The sequence below is a fragment of the Glycine soja genome, chromosome 4 (genome assembly GCF_004193775.1).
Source record: "Glycine soja cultivar W05 chromosome 4, ASM419377v2, whole genome shotgun sequence".
NCBI classification, from domain to species: Eukaryota; Viridiplantae; Streptophyta; class Magnoliopsida; order Fabales; family Fabaceae; genus Glycine; species Glycine soja.
In genome coordinates, this window is record NC_041005.1 from 41,640,499 (window position 1) to 41,662,610 (window position 22,112).

A 22,112-nucleotide genomic window follows, 5' to 3' on the forward strand; every position below is an offset into this window, starting at 1 on the left:
AAATTCTAAGTCGCACGCAAAACGATGATTTTTAACTAATTAATTAGGAATTAACCCATAACCTCCCAGTTATGGATTTCTCTCCCTTAATTAGTCCAACCCGCATATCTTGCCCCCACTATTCCTATTTCTACCAAGAACATATCTATACATATACACTGAATAATACTTATATATATATATATAATCATTCAAAATACATCGTTTTCGAAAATTCCGGGTAGAATTTCCAGGATGTTACAGATGCTAACTTTACTATTTTCATTGACTATAGAGATATAAGATTATAGTATGAGTTGCATGGTTTTTTCTGTTGAGTATAGTCCATAGACATATTATGTAACTTATGCTATGCAATTTAAGTTCTGCTACAGATTCATGACTTAGTGGAAGATAAGAAAGGTAGAACAGTGGCAACTCTGTTTGGGACGTGGGAAGAGAGCTTGCATTACGTAATTGGAGGGAATTCTGGGAAAGGAAAAGAGTCCTCCTATGTGTCATCAAAACCACATGTTTTGTGGAAGCGGAGCCCAACACCAGAGTACCAGACAAGATATAACCTCACACAATTTGCTATGACACTAAATGAAATCACACCTGGATTAAAGGTGAGTATTGATTCAACTGTTTTTCTTTTAACCTCACCTTTCACTAAACCCTGAGAGCATGCATATTGCTTTCATGTTCACTCATCCAAAATCACGTTGAAATATTAACTGATGTGATTTTAAGGAAATGTTTAAATATTTGGTTTTACTTTGAAGAATTGATTCTAGGTACAAATTTTGGATTGAAATAACTTAAGTTGTATTGAATAAAAAAAATTATACTGAATTCTACCGCTGACTTTCTTTTTTAGAGTAAAAAAATTCAAACATATATAATCATATTACTTTAAAATTAGTTTGAATCAAAATCAATTTTGTGCATGTTCACTCAAACATCCAAACATAAAATTGGTTCATTCAATGGCACTAAATCCTATGTGGTTTGGTTAGTATTTAGTACTGACAAATTAAGTTAACAAGCAGGAGAAGTTGCCACCAACAGATTCAAGACTAAGACCTGATCAAAGGTGTTTGGAGAATGGACAGCATGAAATGACCAATTTTGGAAAGTTGCGGTTGGAACAAAGTCAGCGGTAGGTTGCTTCTGAAATTTCATGGGACCTTGTCCTATAATATAATGAAATGCATTATGCTATTGCTGGTTAACAAAAGACTCACCATAATTGCAGGCATGAAAGGTGTAAGAGAAGGGTTGGAAACCAAGGTGGTTTGCCAAGGAAAAAGGCAGCAACTCTTACCGTTATTTTGGAGGGTACTGGGAGACCAGGGAAAAGGGGAACTGGGAATCTTGTCTTGACATTTTTGGCCAAGTCTCAACCCATACTGATTTTAACCCAACTTCATAAATTCTCAACACTGTTACCTACCTACTCCCCCTACTACCACACCCCTTTTGATCATAGCATATATTCATAACCATATTTATGATCATTACTTTTTTTAGCATTCAACGGATATGGTTGATTAATGCCTGTTATGTATACGTTACGTACAGAAAACAGTGGTTCTTACTTCTTCCTCAACAAGGTAACTTCCCATTTCCCAATTCCATCTGGCAACAACATCAATTTTTCTTGTTGTCAGATACTCATTTCAAAGTTGGGTCTATAGAATGGATGGAGTGGAGCTTTGTATGAAAGTCATAGTTGGTATACTAATCATAATCATATAAATATATCCACAATATGGAGAAAAGGAGGCAAACTCGTTAAATGAACATGCACCCTTTTTTAATGTTTAATTATGATGATCCATTGAACATGTTAAACTGTTTATACACGTTTATTCCAATTTGGTGCAACAAGTTAGGCAATGCTTTTGGTTATGTCAAATGAAATTTGGTAAATGAGTCCAGCATAAGATACAGGAAAATATGTTGTTGCATGCGCATGAGAAAACTCAATTGACCGGAATCTTGTTTGTATTTACCATTTTTATTCCGTGGATAGATGGGGTAGTTGTGGAAACTCTTGTTGACGAGTGTTAAGAAACAAGAGAGAAAGAGTTGTGGTCTTAATATAGCAGCTGCCAATAGATTAAGCGGCTATGCCCGTGATCCTCTCGAGATTGTTGTAGATAAAGATCAAAACGTATAAATTAAGGAAACAAAATGGAATTTTCACATGATTGTGGTGTGAGGACAAATAACAAGTTAACAGTGGGGGCAACAAAGCTACCACTTGTCTAGTCTATCCACCTGATTTCTTGTTTAATAACCTCATATCAAGCCTAGTCCAATCTGTTGATCCTCAAAAATAAACTCTTGTAAACTCTAGTCAAACCTGAACAATTTCCATATGAAGAAGGCCCAGAAACCCACATCTAAAGGAATTCTATCCATGTAAATACCAAGGTTATCAAAGGTGGATCACAGAATATGGTGAAGGACAAAATTCTGCCATATAAACACACCATTGCAGCTATGGCACTGCCATAGAGAGCCTCCCTTCACAAATTGCCTATGGAAGAAGGGTCAAGAAATGCCACATTAATGTTATGGTGGGACTATAAGGGCTATTTAATAACATTGGAAATTATTGCATCTAAGGATGTCTACGTGGAGAGAGCAATCGTATAGCAACTAGATGCATAAAGTAAAGGTCTCTGAACTTGCATTAAGCTAAGTACACAACAACAAAACTACATGGAAAAAGAATACACTAAAGTACAAGATGAGCCCTAGACATAGAAATTAGATCCTTGAACTTTACAATAAGACTACCTAGTCTCAGTTGAAGTGTCTGTGTTATCATTTTTACATTATAGGGACCTTAATAAAATTATTTCGTGGTATCAATGTTATCCAAATCTTAAATGATAATCCATGTGGATCCATAGAGTATTGCCAACATATATGATCAAATGGATTAGTACATTTGAAAAAAATGAAGAGTACCTGTCAAATATTAAAGCCCTGAATGGTTTTTTAGATGTATCTTCAGGTGGGGGAATTCTTGCAACAATAGCATTGAGAATTTCAATTATACCTATTCCTTCCTACAACAAAAAAGTAACTTCATTATGTAGCTACATGTATATGTATGTGTGTGTGTGTGTGTGTGTGTGTGTGTGTGTGTGTGTGTGTGTGTGTGTATGTAAAATCATAAACCAGACAAAACAACAGGAAATGAAAGAACAATAACAAACCTTTGCCAGCTCCCATAGTGTGACGGGCGGTGTGTATAAGGCCCGGGAATGAATTCACCGCCGTATGGCTGACCGGCGATTACTAGCAATTCCGACTTCATGCAGGCGAGTTGCAGCCTACAATCTGAACTGAGGACGGGTTTATGGAGTTAGGTCACCCTCGGGGGATCGCGATCCTTTGTCCCTGATGTGCCATTATTTTCTCCTATTTCTTAACCCCTTTTGTACCATTTTAAGTACTGATTAATCTTAATTGTCAAATTAATTAGGCAGTTTTATTATTTGGGCCCATTCAGCTAATTTGATGTTTTTAATCTAATTTCAGGAATTAATGAAGCATTGGGCTTGAATCTAGAATTGGGCGTGGACTTGAAGAGAGCAGACTATTCTACAAAATTAGATCTTATCTTATCTTTATCTTATCTAGATATTATTTAGATTTGATCTCATCTAGATATTATTTAATCTAGATCTTATCTTATCTTATATAGATTTGAATTTAATTTATTTATGGGCTTGGATTTAAAACAGATTTGTAAGCTTTGGCGCTGGAAAACTATATAACAGCACCAAGGTTCTAGTTTTGGTCTCTCTCTTCTCTCTCCCCTATTTTCGTTTTCTAGTCTTAGGCTTTTTCTTTGAGACATTTTTTTCGTTTTGCAATTCCAGTAGCAATAAAATTTCGTTCTTCAATTTATAAGTTCTTTATCTATTGATTAATGGAAGGCTAAGTCCCCAACGTTGCTTTCTCTTGAGGATCAAGCACAGTTCTCTTTGAGGTTCTATTATTACTGTTAAATTCTGTTCAGTTTTTCCTCTTCACTAATTACTTTAAATTCGTTGCTATTAATTCATGCATGCTTAGTGCTTGATTAATTGTCTCTACGCTTAATTTACGTTCATGCTTAATGATCGTTTATGAGTAATTGGTGTATGTGTTGCTTAATCACATAATGAATGCCTTATGTTAAATTTCTCTTAGTAATTTAATTTAGGGTTGGATTAAGTGGTTAAACTGATAAAGGATAATTTCTCGCAACCTAGGATAAGAGACCTTCTTGCAAATGAAGGGGAAGCAACGTATTTTAATTCTAATATTTTTCTAATTCAATTTTACTCGCTATTTAATTTACAAAAGCAAACAACCCCCCCCCAATTCGTTACTATTTTCCTACTATCCGTTATGAACATTTGGTTTATCATTGCTCGTTGGGAAACGACCTAGGATCACTTCCTAGATACTGCATTTTTAATGTTTATTTGATTCGAGTACGGCCTCGATCAAATTTGGCACCGTTGCCAGGGAGCAGTGTCCAAAGGTTCATAATAGCTAGTGTCGTGTTAGTGTTTAATTCTTGTGTTAGTGTTTAATTCTTTCGTGTTGTGTTAGTATTATTTAGTACCTTGTTATTTTGTTTATTGTGTGTTCTGTTTTAGTTTTTTTCTGTTCAGCGCTTCCCCTGTTTCAGTTTTGGTGTTTTGCTGTGAATAGTGTTTTGCAACGGATTTAGCAACCACTTTTGCTTAATAGAACACTTGCTCGAAAATAGGGTAGTAGTGGAAATCCCTTAGCGATGGATTTTAGAGACCACCCTTGCTGAATTAACTTGGATTTTTTGTTTTGGTAGCTATAGTTGTTATTTTTGGCTGAATTTTTTTGTGGTCACTTATTTTGATCCATATTTTGTGGGAAAAATAGTTGGAGCCCTTAGTTTGGTCAGGTTTGAAAGTTCCAAAAAAGTAGCAAATTTGATTTTTGTTAAAACTTCTAACGGCCATAACTTTTGCTCCGGTTATCAGAATCGCAATTATTATATATGTATTTGGGGTAGAAAAAAATTTCCCAAGCCGTGGCATCCGGCCATAGGTCGGCTGAGGTCTCCTTCTTCCAAAAATCTAGATTCTGTCAAAAGTTTTTTATTTTCCAAGTATTATTCTCTTATTTTTCTTAACTTATCATTTTTAGCTTCTATAGTTAGACTTTGAATTTTTGTTTGAAATTTTTTGTGCTATCTTCTCATCATTTTATAAGGTTGCTCACAAAATTTCAAGTCATTTGGATATCATTTAATGGTAGTTGTAGTTCAAACCTACACTATTACTTGCATAAGAAGGCAACTAGTTGTGCATGCTGAATATAGTGTATGACTAGAGGCAATCCATCTGACTTACAACCCTTAGATCCTGAGATAGATAGGACATTTCATAAATTAGTTAGACATCATTTAGTACCTTTTGAACATCCTGAGCATTCTGTTATTGGTGATTTTGAGCATTATAGCTTTGAACATTCTGATTTTGAACATTCTGAGAACATGGCACTACCTCCACCCCGTGAGAGAACTCTAAGGGAAATGGCTGCACCTGATTTCACCTACGAAAGCTTGTGCATTCAATACCCTGATGAGGGTGTTCCATATGTTCTCAAGACTGGACTAATACATTTGCTGCCCAAGTTTCATGGTCTTGCAGGTGAAGATCCTCTCAAGCATCTTAAGGAGTTCCATATTGTTTGTTCCACCATGAAGCCCCCTGATGTCTAGGAAGATCATATCTTTCTAAAGGATTTTCCTCATTCTCTGGAGGGAGTGGCAAAAGATTGGCTATATTACCTTGCTCTTAGGTCCATTTTTAGCTGGGATGACCTTAAGAGGGTGTTCTTGGAGAAATTCTTCCCTGCATCTAGGACCACTGCCATCAGAAAAGACATTTCAGGCATTAGGCAACTTAGTGGAGAAAGCTTGTATGAGTACTGGGAAAGATTCAAGAAATTGTGTGCAAGCTGTCCTCACCACCAGATTTCTGAGCAACTTCTTCTGCAATATTTCTATTAGGGACTTAGCAACATGGAGAGGAGTATGATTGATGCTGCCAGTGGTGGAGCCCTTGGTGATATGACTCCTGTTGAGGCTAGGAATTTGATTGAGAAGATGGCTTCTAACTCCCAACAATTCAGTGTAAGAAATGATCCTATTGTTCTTAGAGGAGTCCATGAGGTGGCCACGGATTCATCTTCATCTACTGAAAATAAAAAGCTTGAAGGAAAACTTTATGCCTTGGTCAACCTAGTAACTTAGCTTGCCATGAATTAGAAATCTACACTTGTTGCAAGAGTCTGTGGTCTATGTTCTTCTGCAAATCACCATACAGATCTTTGTCCTTCTTTGCAGCAATCTGGAGTCAATGAGCAACCTGAAGCTTATGTTGCAAACATTTATAATAGACCCCCTCAACAGCAAAACCAACAACAACAGAATAATTATGATCTTTCAAGCAACAGATACAATCCAGGTTGAAGGAATCATCCAAATCTGAGATGGAGAAGTCCTCCACAACAACAACAGCTTATCCCTCCTTTTCAGAATGCTGCTGGCCCAAGCAAGCCATATGTTCCTCCCCCAATGCAGCAACAACAACAACAACAAAGGCAACAAGCAACTAAGGCTCCTCCTCAACCTTCCATAGAAGAGTTTGTGAGGCAAATGACTATACAAAACATGCAGTTTCAACAAGAGACAAGAGCCTCCATTCAGAGCTTAACTAATCAGATGGGACAGTTGGCTACACAGTTAAATCAACAACAGTCCCAAAATTCTGATAGATTACCTTCTCAATCTATCCAGAATCCCAAAAATGTGAGTGCCATTACATTGAGGTCAGGAAAGCAGTGTCAAGGACCTCAACCAGAAGCATCTCCCTCATCCGCCAATGAACCTGCCCAACCTCACTCTACTTTAGAAAAAGATGATGACAAAAATTTAAAGAGTAAGTTACCTAACAATTTCTATGCAGGTGAATCTAAAGAGAAGCAACATATCCCTCTTCCATTCCCTCCAAGAGCAATTTCCAACAAAAAAATGGAAGATGCAGAGAAGGAGATCTTGGAAACATTTAGGAAAGTAGAGGTAAACATACTTCTGCTGGATGCAATAAAGCAAATTCCAAGATATGCTAAATTCTTGAAGGAGCTGTGCACTAATAAGCGGAAGCTTAAAGGAAGTGCAAGAATTAGTATGGGCAGAAATGTCTCCGCATTGATTGGTAAATCTGTTCCCCAAATCCCTGAAAAATGTAAAGATCCAGGTACATTCAACATACCTTGTATTATAAGGAATAGTAAGTTTGACAATGCCATGCTAGATTTAGGAGCTTCCGTTAGTGTGATGCCTCTGTCTATTTTTAATTCTCTATCTCTAGGTCCTTTGCAGTCATATGATGTGGTAATTCATTTAGCTAATACAAGTGTTACCTATCCTGCTGGTTTCATAGAGGATGTCTTAGTTAGAGTTAGTGAACTGATTTTCCCTGTTGATTTTTATATTTTGAATATGGAGGAGGGATTTTCTAAAGGATCAGTTCCCATTATTCTAGGCAGACCTTTTATGAAAACTGCTAGAACTAAGATAGATGTATATGCAGGCACACTATCTATGGAGTTTGGTGATATAACTGTTCATTTTAATATTCTTGATGCTATGAAACACCCATCTGAAGATCTTTCTGTATTTCGTGTTGAAATAATTGACCATATTGTTGATGAATACATGACTGATCTTCTTCCTAATCTGCATGCCTGTCACTCTTCATGCATTGAGTCTAAATTTGCACTTGATTATATTTCTGAATTTGATGCTGAGAGTGAATCTGAATTTGATATTGATCACATGTCTGGTGATGTTTTATCTCTTTAGATTGATTTTATAAAGTCAGATGGAACTAACCATGTTTCAGGAAGTACACATACCTCTGACTTTCTTTATGAGGTACAGGCTGAGAAACCATCCCTTTCTACCACTATCCAGCCGCCCACACCAGAATTGAAGCCTCTGCCATCAAATTTAAAATATGCTTACTTGGATGATAGCAAAAGTTTTTCAGTAATTATATCTGCCTCCCTTGCTCATGAGCAAGAGGAGAAGTTGTTATCAGTTCTCAAGAAGCATAAGAAAGCTATAGGCTGGACTCTGGCAGACATTCCTGGTATTAGCCCATCCACATGTATGCATCGAATAAATTTAGAAGATGGGGCTAAACCAGTAAGACAGCCACAGAGAAGACTCAACCCAGTGATTCTTGATGTAGTGAAGAAGGAGGTAACCAAGCTTTTGCAAGCTGTAATCATTTATCCAATCTCCGACAGCCAATGGGTGAGTCCCGTCCAGGTAGTTCCAAAGAAAACCGGCCTCACCGTGATAAAAAATGAGAAGGAGGAGCTGATTCCTACTCAGGTGCAGAACAATTGAAGAGTATGCATAGACTATAGGAGGCTGAACCAGGTTACCAAAAAGGACCATTTTCCACTGACTACCACCCCCATCATCCAGGCACCCGACTGGACAGCCCCTTTTGAGCTTATGTGTGATGCATCAAATTATGCATTGGGGGCTGTCCTTGTTCAGAAAATTGATATATTGCCTAGGGTGATATATTATGTTTCTAGGACTTAAGATGCTACCCAAGCAAATTATACTACTACTGAGACAGAGCTACTAGCCATAGTTTTTGCTCTTGAAAAATTTCGTTCTTATTTGCTTGGTACTCGCATTATTGTTTATACTGACCATGCAGCTTTAAAGTACTTGTTGTAGAAGGCTGATTCAAAGCCTAGGTTGATCCGATGGATGCTCTGGCTCCAAGAGTTTGACTTGGAGATCCGTGATAGGAGTGGAGCACAAAATTTAGTTGCTGATCATTTGAGTCAGATCAAACATGTGTCTGATGAAGACTCACCCATTCAGGATGATTTCCCGGATGATCATTTATATATATTGTATAGTATTTCTGATTCTCTTTCTACTCCCTGGTTTGCTAACATTGTCAATTATTTAATTGCTTCTGTTTTTCCTCCCTTAGCATCTAAGGCTCAAAAGGATAAAATTAAAAGTGATGCTAAGCATTTTATTTGGGATGACCCCTACTTGTGGAAATTGTGCAGTGATCAAGTCATTAGACGATGCATTCCAGATCATGAGACTGACTCAGTCCTGCGGTTCTGTCATTCTTTCGCACTGGGAGGTCATCTGGGTGTTCAAAGGACAGCTCGCAAAGTGCTTGATTGTGGCTTTTATTGGCCCACAATCTTTAAAGATGCGTGGAAGATTTGTAGCACTTGTGAGCAGTGTCAGGGAGCAGGAAGTGCACTTACATGGCGACAACAAATACTTCAGCAACCTATGCTATTCTGTGAGGTGTTTGATGTCTGGGGTATAGATTTCATGGGTCCTTTTCCTATATCTTTTGGTTATGTTTACATTCTCCTTGCAGTTGATTATGTTTCAAAATGGGTGGAAGCCAAGCCCACTAGAACTAATGATGCTAAGGTTATTGTAGATTTTGTCAGATCTAATCTATTTTGCAGGTTTGGAGTACCTAAAGCAATCGTTAGTGATCAAGAAACTCATTTTTGCAACAAATCAATGCATGCCTTGCTTAAAAAGTATAGGGTTGTCCACAGGGTATCCACACCATACCACCCCCAAACCAATGGACAGACAGAAATTTCAAACAGCGAGATCAAGAGAACCCATAGGAATGCAGCCAAGCAGGAAAGATTGGAGTATCAGGCTAGATGATGCTCTTTGGGCACATAGGACTGCCTACAAAGCACCCATAGGAATGTCTCCTTATCAGGTTGTCTTTGGAAAGACATGTCATCTTCCAGTGGAGATTGAGCACAAAGCATACTGGGTAGTGAAGACCTGCAACTTCTTTATGGATCAAGCTGGTGAGGAAAGAAAGTTGTAACTGAGTGAGTTAGATGAGATCCGCCTAGAAGCGTATGAGAATGCCAAGTTCTACAAAGAAAAGACCTAGAAGTTCCATGATAGCATGATAATTAAGAAGGACTTCATGGTTGGGCAAAAAATGTTATTGTATAATTCTAAGCTTGGACTCATGAGTGGTAAGTTGAGGTCTAAGTGGATTGGTCCTTTGGTTGTTACTAATGTTTTTCCTTATGGTACAGTTGAGATCAAAAGCGACTCCACACACAAGAGCTTCAAGGTCAATGGACACCGACTTAAGTCATTCCTCACAAACCCTTCTTTAGTGGACGTAGTGGTGGAAGAAACTTCCTTACTCCACCCTACTCTTCCTCCATCATGACTTAGGGAGTTTTTCTTTTCCTATCTCCTTCTTTACTTTTATTACATTTGTCCGATTCTATTTGATGGTTTAATTGTTTTTAATCTTTTAATTGTGCTACATTGAGGACAATGTGTTGTTTAAGTATGGGGGGAGTGTTCTTTGGTTTTGGTTTTGATAGTTGTGTTAAATTAGTTTAATTTTGTTAGTTTTGTTGGGTTCTAGTTTAATTTTGTTAGTTTTGTTGTGTTAAATTTGCATGTTTTTCTTTGAATTATAGGATATGTTTTAGTAATGGGTAATTGTTCTGAAAATAAAAGTCTCTTGACATTTTGTGATTTGAAATCCTTGTTTTTCCTCTACATGTCATGATAGTTTTGAAAGCTCAATTTCAAAGTGATAAGTTTACCTTTGTGAGAATTTGAGCCATCCATCATCATAATCTTTTGGTGTGTTTTGCCCCATTGATTGCTTGCATAATAGCCTTGGCTTGATTCTTGTTGATGCTTCCTAATTCACATGCTTATTTGGAAATGATTTAGGCAATTTTGTTCTTATAAGCTTCTAGCCAAATGGACTTACCTTGAATTAATTCCTTTGATAGCCCCTTTGAGCCTATGTTCCCCTTTCTTTGTTTTGAAGCTCATTACAAGCCTTAAGTAAAAAACCATGATATCACCTTACCCTTAAGGAATTTTGGAGCTTTGGAATTGTTTTGGGAATAAGTATGGGCGGGGGGTATGTTTCATTGGAAGATATGATTTTTGGCCATGCTTAATGTTCTATTTTGGCCATGCTTGATGTATATGTATATTGCCTAGTTCTTGCTTTAATCTTTAATTTCGTACTGTTCAATCTAAAAAAAATCAGTTTCTGCAAATTCTTCAATTTCGTACTGTTCAATCAAAAAAAAGAAGAAAAGAAGTGAAGTTGAATAAATGAGGTCTTGTTATGAGGACTTGATTTGGGAGCCTTGGTTGATTTTGTTGATATTAGAGGGTTTGGGTTTACTACTTGTGCTTAATTTCCAGTTATTCCCCATTGCTCCTCTATTCCTTTGGGATTTAGCTACTTATTCCATATTTTCCCCTACCTTGTCCTTGGCCCCATTACAACCTTAAAACACCTTTTGATCCTTATGTGCTTGTGTTTATGGGTTGATTGTCAATTTTAGAATCTTGCCAAGTCTAGGTGGTATTTGTTTTCATGGGTGCTTCGAGAGTAAACAGTAGCCTAGACACTTGAGAGATAGAGTGTATATCTTGTGAGGCTTTATCATTTTTCATTATTGAGCTGATTAACTATTTTGCCATGATTGGGTTGCTTGGATGATTTTCACGAATGTCTTGACTCTTTGGATCTCTTCATGTTAGATGTTACCCATTCCTTGATGTTCATTGAGAAATATGTAAATGTTTTGTTTGTCTCTCTTTGATATCCTTGGCTTTTGTTCTTTATTTCATTTTGCCCAGGAGTGCAAAAGGCTAAGTATGGGGGGTTTTGATGTGCCATTATTTTCTCCTATTTCTTAACCCTTTTTGCACCATTTTAAGTACTGATTAATCTTAATTGTCAAATTAATTAGGCAATTTTATTATTTGGGCCCATTCAGCTAATTTGATGTTTTTAATCTAATTTTAGGAATTAATGAAGCATTGGGCTTGAATCTAGAATTGGGCGTGGACTTGAAGAGAGCAGACTATTCTACAAAATTAGATCTTATCTTATCTTTATCTTATCTAGATATTATTTAGATTTGATCTCATCTAGATATTATTTAATCTAGATCTTATCTTATCTAGATTTGAATTTAATTTATTTATGGGCTTGGATTTAAAACAGATTTGTAAGCTTTGGCGCTGGAAAACTATATAACAGCACCAAGGTTCTAGTTTTGGTCTCTCTCTTCTCCCTCCCCTATTTTCGTTTTCTAGTCTTAGGCTTTTTCTTTGAGACATTTTTTTTCGTTTTGCAATTCCAGTAGAAATAAAATTTCGTTCTTCAATTTATAAGTTCGTTATTTATTGATTAATGGAAGGCTAAGTCCCCAGCGTTGCTTTCTCTTGAGGATCAAGCACAATTCTCTTTGAGGTTCTATTATTACTGTTAAATTCTGTTCAGTTTTTCCTCTTCACTAATTACTCTAAATTTGTTGCTATTAATTCATGCATGCTTAGTGCTTGATTAATTGTCTCTACGCTTAATTTACGTTCATGCTTAATGATCGTTTATGAGTAATTGGTGTATGTGTTGCTTAATCACATAATGAATGCCTTATGTTAAATTTCGCTTAGTAATTTAATTTAGGGTTGGATTAAGTGGTTAAACTGATAAAGGATAAATTCTCGCAACCTAGGATAAGAGACTTGCTTGCGAATCAAGGGGAAGCAACATATTTTAATTCTGATATTTTTCTAATTCAATTTTACTCGCTATTTAATTTACAAAAGCAAACAACCCCCCCCCCCCCCAATTCATTACTATTTTCCTACTATCTGTTATGAACATTTGGTTTATCATTGCTCGTTGGAAAACAACCCAATTAAAAAAAAATTACAAGATCAATGACCCAATTATAATTTTATTTATTTATTTGTGGACCTAATTAAATATTCCCAAATCTTTCAGGGTCCTGCTTGTTAACTGAACCTTTTTTATATAATTAAAATTCATAATAAATATCTTTGACTATAAATTATATTATTTACAATGAGCGACTTAAATTGTGATGATTATTTTTATCTATTTAATTTTTTTTAATAAAATAACTAATGAAATTTAATTTAGACATGGAAATAAAAGAGAGTAGATTGATAGATTAAAAGGGAGGGTTGTTAAGAACATCAAGTATACAAAGATAAAAGGAGGGTAGTTTGAGTGGTTGAGAGAGAAATTTTGACTAATTGCAGAGGTAGTGTGTGAAATGCACATCAGAAATGAAAAAAATACTGGGGTTAGTTCAAAAGTTGTTGGCTATGGTGTTTATAGACCTTTTTTATTGCTAATTTCTGTTCTGATATTTTTGTATGTTGTTGTTTTACTTATAATTTCAAACTGTGTACATGCCTTTTATTGATATAATTCATTTTATTCATTTGTTTCTCAGTACTTAGACGTGTCCTCCTTCTGTTAGTTTCATGAGTTTGTTTGTCATTTTGTAGGGTTCAAAAAGTAAAACAACAAAAAAAAATAGACATACTAAGACGGTTATGCGCATAACCATCTTAGTATGTCATTTGTCTAAAGGAAAATCTAAGATGGTTCATTGCATAACCGTCTAAAAAAGCGCTACATACTAAGATGATTATACCACCAACCGTCTTAGTATGTCAATTGTCTAAAAGGAAAATCTAAGATGGTTTTTTGTATAACCATCTTAGAAAGTACTACATACTAAGACGGTTATACAACCAACCATCTTAGTATGTCAATTGTCTAAATGAAAATCTAAGACGGTTTTTTGAATAACCGTTTTAGAAAGCGCTACATACTAAGATGATTTTTGTATAAACGTCTTAGTATCTCATTTTTCTAAATGGAAATTTAAGACGGTTTTAAGTCAAACCGTCTTAGTATGTAAAAGTTTCTAAGACGGTTGTACCAATAACTGTCTTAGAAAGACAATCATACTAAGGTGGTTTTTGTACTTAAAACTGCTTTAAAAAATAAACACATGCTAAGACAGTTATTGAATAGTTAATCTTTTTTAAAATATTTTTTTTATTTTCATTATTTATTTTCTTAAAATATAATGATTATAATGAATAGTTAATCTTAATCATTGATTCAAAAAAATCAATCATTAAGATGAAAAATAACTTGATCAATTCTCAATATATATATATATATATATATATATATATATATATATATATATATTACTTTACAAGAGATCAATAGATTGGACTAGACTTGATAGGAGGTTATTAAACAAGAAATAAGGTGGATAGACTAGACAAGTGGTAGCTTTGTTGCCCCCACTGTTAACTTGTTATTTGTCCTCACACCACAATCATGTGAAAATTCCATTTTGTTTCCTTAATTTATACGTTTTGATCTTTATCTACAACAATTTTGAGAGGATCACAGGCATAGTCGCTTAATCTTTTGGCAGTTGCTATATTAAGACCACAACTCTTTCTCTCTTGTTTCTTAACACTCGTCAACAAGAGTTTCCATAACTACCCCATCTATCCACGGAATAAAAACAGTAAATACAAACAAGATTCCTGTCAATTGAGTTTTCTCATGCGCATGCAACAACATATTTTCCTGTATCTCATGCTGGACTCATTTACCAAATTTCATTTGACATAACCAAAAGCACTGCGTAACATGTTGCACCAAATTGGAATAAACGTGTATAAATAGTTTAACATGTTCAATGGATCATCAGAATTAAACATTAAAAATAGGGTGCATGTTCATTTAATGAGTTTGCCTCCTTTTCTCCACGTTGTGGATATACTTATATGATTATGATTAGTATACCAACTATGACTTTCATACAAAGCTCCACTCCATCCATTCTATAGACCCAACTTTGAAATGAGTATCTGACAACAAGAAGAATTGTTGTTGTTGCCAGATGGAATTGGGAAATGGGAAGTTACCTTGTTGAGGAAGAAGTAAGAACCACTATTTTTTGTACGTAACCTATACATAACAGGCATTAATCAACCATATCTATTGAATGCTAAAAAAAAGTAATGATCATAAATATGGTTATGAATATATGCTATGATCAAAAGGGGTGTGGTAGTAGAGGGAGTAGGTAGGTAAAAGTGTTGAGAATTTATGAAGTTGGGTTAAAATTAGTATGTGTTGAGACTTGGCCAAAAATGTCAGGACAAGATTCCCAGTTCCCCTTTTCCCTGGTCTCCCAGTACCCTCCAACATAACGGTAAGAGTTGCTGCCTTTTTCCTTGGCAAACCACCTTGGTTTCCAACCCTTCTCTTGTACCTTTCGTGCCTGCAATTATGGTGAATCTTTTGTTAAATTAATGAATGAGAGCATATTAACTAGCAATAGCATAATGCATTTCATTATGTTATAGGACAAGGTCCAATGAAATTTCAGAAGCAACCTGTTGCTGCATTTCATTATATCTTGTCTGGTACTCTGGTGTTGGGCTCCGCTTCCACAAAACATGTGGTTTTGTTGACACATAGGAGGACCCTTTTCCTTTCCCAGAATTCCCTCCAATTACGTAATGCAAGCTCTCATCCCACGTCCCAAACAGAGTTGCCACTGTTCTACCTTTCTTATCTTCCACTACACCGTGAATCTACAACAGAACTTAAATTGCAGAGCATAAGTTACATAATATGTCTATGGACTATACTCAACAGAAAAAACCATGCAACTCATACTGTAATCTTATATCTCTATAGTCAATGAAAATAGTAAAGTTAGCATCTATTATTCCATTATCATATTTAAACTGGCATGAATTCATTTGACTCAACAACATAGAAGAGATGTTGAAGAAGTTATAACATAGGCTTCATGTGAGGTGATATTGAATAACCGTCTTAGTAACCACTACATTTTAAGACGGTTGTACAACCGTCGTAATAAATATTACGACGTTGCTTTTTATGACGGTTCAAAATCGTCGTAGAATATCCTGTAGAACCGACTTAGAATACCATAATTGTAGTAGTGTGTGTTAAATGTTGAGTTGTTGTATTTGGTCATGTAGAACACCAGTTACGTTATCGTCATCCATATATGATTCAGTAATTATTATATAGACATTGAATTATTTACAACTAACTTGATAATTATCTTTTTTTAATGTGAACTTGATAATTATATCAAAACTAAAGTTATGATTTTCAAGGTTTAAATATTGAAAATAGTATCTTGTAATATTTTTTTACTTCCAAGTTCTGCAATACGCGGAAAAAGCACTTGATGTGAATGCAAAGGACAAAACAGTAGGATGGTAGTGTGTTAAATAAGATTTAGCAGTAAGATGAGGAAGATTAAGTGGAGGGCAAAATTTTTTTTTCCATATATGTATTTCATTAATAACACAGAATTAGGTTCATTAAAATGTTTTTATGACTAAAACAATTAATTTTCTTTTTTTATACAATTAAACCAACTCTTTTAATATTCTCATTGAATAAAATAAGAATTATAGGTCCGACCAAGTATTTTGAATAAAATGTTTCTATGACTAAAACAATTAGTTTTCTTTTTTTATACAATTATACCAACTCTTTTATTATTCTCATTGAATAAAATAAGAATTACAGGTCCGACCAACTATTCTGATTACTGAATTATGGGTCATTCCTCTTCAGTTGAAATGCCTACAAAAGTATAATTTGGTATACTTGGATAGTGAAAATTACTTCACAGATTTTTTTTTCCATTGTCTAAGCCATTGCATTTAGACAATTGCAATTTGAGTTAAAGAATGTTTTACCAGACTTTTTTTCTTCAGAAAAAATAAAAGCAGATAAAATGAATACTAATTATGGTTTCCCCAAACCAGTATGATTCCATAATATATCTCAGGAATCCACAATCAAGTTCTATTGATAGGAAATTTACATATAGCCACACAAATATTTATTTCCCACCCATATATAGACCAAAAGAACAGAGAATTAATAACTTACCTTATTATTGTGCACAATTGTAGCCAATGGCTCCACACAGTCACCATTTATCCGTATGTCAAGTTTAATTAAATTACTTTCAGTGTACCTGAAAATTAATTATCAGAAAGCATCGGAACATTAAATCTTTGGAAAGACAACCTTTTTCAGTCCATACTTAATACTATGATTTTATTTAATAAAAACTTTAATTAGCATTAAAGTATTGTGTGCTTCAAATATTAAAAAAAAACAAAAGTCATCCTCTTCTGGCACAGAGTTCAAAACATGAAATAATATATTTCTGCAATTATGTGACATACTATGGCTGCATTTGCAAGATGACGATTTAGATAAATTTCTCAATAAGCACTTAGAGGAAAAGAACATAAAAGGAATTAAGGAGATGAAATGAATTACAATTCTCGTAGAGAAGTTTGTTAGGATTGGATTGTTTTGTGAGATTATAATTTTTTCCATAAAAAAATTGTTTATAATTGTTCTCTCTCATCTAACTTTTCCGTAGGTAACTATTAACTAAAGGGACCTATCATTCTTGCCTTGGAAAAGCTTTGATTTTTTTTTTGGTGACATGAAAGAGTTTCCGTGACTAGAAACTAATAAAAAATGCGGCAATGTCTGCATTAATTTACAATCCCTAAACATCAGATATGTCTTATTTATTTATGAAAATTACCCTGATTACACTACATAATCAGGGACATTTACAATAGTCAACGATATCTTGTAAGCCGACAGAATCTTATGTGAATATTATCAATAAACTATGCTCTCGGAGACATTTACCCGACAAAGGTATACTCCATACTAGCATAACCCTTACTTCTCGACTTCAACTGGTCAAAGAAATCACCAACCATCTACAAAATTGACATTAAAAAATATTCAAATACTTGAGAGCCAAAACTAGTTAAACAGAAGCACGAGTTTTTAGGGTCAATAGACAAGAACTAATGCAAGAGATTACCTCTGCTAATGGTAATTCATACGTGATTGATGCCCTATTTTCAGCAATAAATTTCATTTCTTTGAACTGCCCTTTTCTTTCTTATGCCACTTCCATAAGTGAACCAATGTAGTCCTTTGGTGTAAGCATCTCAATCTGTACACAACTACATTAATTCCAAATAAAGACAAATACACACACACACACACACAGAGGGAGAGAGAACATGTGAATTAAAATGTTTAGCCCTAACTGCTTCAACTCTTGAACAAGGTGAACAATAAACAGAACAAAGTGCAAGAAATAACCTTAACAAATGGCTCCTCAATTGATTTCCTTTTTCCAGGCTTAGGAAGTAAAGATGGATTTGAGCATTCAACCTTCAAGGATTTTGTGATTCAGACAAAATGATTGCATTAATATGATATATATTTAAAAAATAGAGGCAAATCAGTTTTAATGAATAGTTTAGTAAAATAAAGTATTACATAGAAAGGGAACTTAGGAATGAGAAGAAATTACAGTATCACCATTTACACAGTGTACCCTGTACACGACACTTGGAGCAGTTGTTATCAGGCTCAAATTGTATTCTCTCTCAAGTCTCTCCTGTAATGTAAAGAACTTGTAAGATAAGACCAGGTTTCCAAAGTTAATCAGAATGTCAATTATGCCATATATAAGAACATTCAAGCAATTCCTATGAAAGCCAAAGAGTAGATGCTCCAACATATTCGAACCTGAACAATTTCCATATGAAGAAGGCCCAGAAACCCACATATAAAGCCAAATCCCATGGCACTCGATGTCTCAGGTTCAAACTGTAAACCAGAAAAAAGAATGAAATCTTTGAATAATTAATCACTAACCCCACCATTGTCAGTTTGACTATAAGAAACATGGATATTTAAGGAAAAAAACTATGTTTGGTTCCAAAGTTAAGATAGTTAATATACATATATATATATATATTATAATCCACAAAATGTCAAAAGCAACTGTGCATGCAGATCTCACATGGCGTAGTTTACATAAACTTTATGACTGGCAGATTCATAAATAAAACTAATTCAAAAGTACAATTGGAATAATTTAATAAACATCAAAAAGTTACAAGAGAAATTGAATTGATAAAAAGCTATTATAACTAAATCAAGAAAAACTATAATTAAATAGAAAGTTACAACTAACAGGTGATAGCATATATAGAAAAAAAGCAAATTATGGTCCTTTGGCAAAAGTCTTGAAACAAAAGATGCATTATTTTTCAACATATCAGTATAACCTTAAGTGCAGCATCATTGAGTTGCAACTTCTCAAGTGCATCACACAGATCAGGGAATCTAACAACAAATGATAATAAGGATATGATTAGTTCCAGATACATTCAACAGTAACATTACAATTCTTTTGCTCAAGAAAGAAAGAAGAGGGTCAACAAGAGATAAATACTGGTCAGCATCAACAGGAAATAAGCCACAGGACACCATAGGAGTGGCTTCCTCATATCGAGGGAGTGAATTGTCAGCCTTTCTGCCATAGTGAGTAACAGTGTCACCCACTCTAGCATCAGCTACTGTTCTTATTGATGCAGATAGATAGCCCACCTATCAAAGCACGACACAAGATATCAATGTTCAAAATGAATCAAAAATGTTTATTTTGTCTTTCTTTAGAGAATAAAAATGACAATAATGAATTTAACATTGAACCGAATTGTCTTGCCAGCAAAAAATATGCAGAGACAGACACAAAGTTACTCAGGAGAAACAATACACCAATGCCATGCATTGTGTCTTGTATGTCACTTTTTTAATTCCTTTATCTCATAGTGAGTGTACATAAGATAAGTGATGAGAAGGAGGAGGAAAGAGACAAAACAATAATACCATACGCAATATGAAATACATCACCCTGCTAATTAAACCATTCAGAAGTATTTTACCTCACCAGCATACAATTCTTCAACTTGTAGTTGACTAGGAGACAAAACTCCAATTTCATCAGCAAAATAATCCTGTAATTTAGTAATCAGATTAGGTCAGAGAATATTAGTAGTCAGTAGTCACCATAATGACCAAGTTTTCACCAATGATAGACTAGAGCTTGTTTGAATTTGTTTGCAGTCATATTAAAGATTTAACAAATGTTGAATGAAATTATGAACATGCAACTATACTGACAGTTTGTCACCACCAAACTAAATCTTTGTTGGCAAAAATAGGGGATCAAAAAATAGGAAAGGTATTGTACCTTCCCACTAGCCATAAAATAAACTCTGTCACCTTTCTTCATAGTCCCATCTACAACTCAAAAGTATACAATAACACCTCTATATGGATCATAGTAGCTGCATGTAAAGAAATAATAAATATGAGTGCATGAAGTATAAATACCACATGTAAAAGAATGTTAGTTGACACAACATACTAGGGGGATTAATCTACCATTCATACTAAAGGAATTCTATCCATTTAAATACCAAGGTTATAAAAGGTGGATCACAGAATATGGTGAAGGACAAGATTCTGCCATATAAACACACCATTGCAGCTATGGCACTACCATAGAGAACCTCCCTTCACAAATTGTCTATGGCAGAGGGGTCAAGAAATGCCACATTAGTGTTATGGTGGGACTATAAGGGCTATTTAATAACATTGGAAATTATTGCATCTAAGGATGTCTACGTAGAGAGAGCAATCGTATAGCAACTAGATGCATAAAGTAAAGGTCTCTGAACTTGCATTAAGCTAAGTACACAACAACAAAACTACATGGAAAAAGAATAAACTAAAGTACAAGATGAGCCCTAAACATAGAAATTAGATCCTTGAACTTTACAATAAGACTACCTAGTCTCAGTTGAAGTGTCTATGTTATCATTTTTACATTGTAGGGACCTTAATCAAATTATTTCGGGGTATCAATGTTATCCAAATCTTAAATGATAATCCATGTGGATCCAGAGAGTATTGCCAACATATATGAATAAATGGATTAGTACATTTGAAAAAAATGAAGTGTACCTGTCAAATATTAAAGCCCTCAATGGTTTTTTAGATGTATCTTCAGGTGGGGGAATTCTTGCAACAATTGCATTGAGAATTTCAATTATACCTATTCTTTCCTACAGCAAAAAAGTAACTTCATTATGTAGCTACATGTATATGTATTTGTGTGTGTGTCTGTATTATATATATATGTGTGTGTGTGTGTGTGTGTGTATGTAAAATCATAAAACAGACAAAACAACAGGAAATGAAAGAACAATAACAAACCTTTGCCAACTCCCATAGTGTGACGGGCGGTGTGTACAAGGCCCGGGAACGAATTCACCGTCGTATGGCTGACCGACGATTACTAGCGATTCCGACTTCATGCAGGCGAGTTGCAGCCTACAATCCGAACTGAGGATGGGTTTTGGAGTTAGCTCACCCTTGCGAGATCGCGATCCTTTGTCCCGTCCATTGTAGCACGTGTGTCGCCCAGGGCATAAGGGGCATGATGACTTGACGTCATCCTCACCTTCCTCCGGCTTATCACCGGACGTTAATAATTTTTTCCATGCATGTATGTAGGGGTTTCTCTGTTTGCAGTCCTTGGTTTTCTTCTCTACGGTGGAAGGTGATTGTCTATTTCAATTTTCACTTTTGTAATTTGGATTGTGGAATAAAATTAATGCATATGGGTTTAAGAATAGCACTAAGTTTGGAATTTTGCCTTGTTTGAACTCAGAAGAGAAAAAAAATCAACTATTAGTAGATATAGCCAACAGAGTTCTTCAAATATTTACCACCTTCCTGAACTGATGAAATTAATAATAGTTAAAAAAATATGGGTGCCCTGTGCATGTGTCTTGTTTGGTTTTTGTCTGTATTCAGACCCCTTTCTTCTTCGAAACGTGTATGGTCACAATTCTTATGATTGGTTCCTTGGAGTTAGTTTGTGAAACCTTACAAACCTTCGCAACCCAATTAAAAAAAATTACAAGATCAATGACCCAATTATAATTTTATTTATTTATTTGTGGACCTAATTAAAAATTCCCAAATCTTTCAGGGTCCTGCTTGTTAACTGAACCTTTTTTATATAATTAAAATTCAAAATAAATATCTTTGACTATAAATTATATTATTTACAATGAGCGACTTAAATTGTGATGATTATTTTTATCTATTTAATTTTTTTTAATAAAATAACTAATGAAATTTAATTTAGACATGGAAATA

At 34.8% G+C, this 22,112-nt stretch overlaps 1 non-coding gene and 1 pseudogene across 1 annotated transcript; both read right to left on the reverse strand.

The window, feature by feature from the left end:
• Positions 1-1,553: 1,553 nt before the first annotated feature.
• LOC114410816 lies at positions 1,554-21,402 on the reverse strand (annotated as a pseudogene).
• Positions 5,909-6,015, reverse strand: LOC114410936. The gene has a single exon (XR_003666328.1). It is a non-coding gene; the product is annotated as a small nucleolar RNA R71 (small nucleolar RNA).
• Positions 21,403-22,112: the final 710 nt, after the last annotated feature.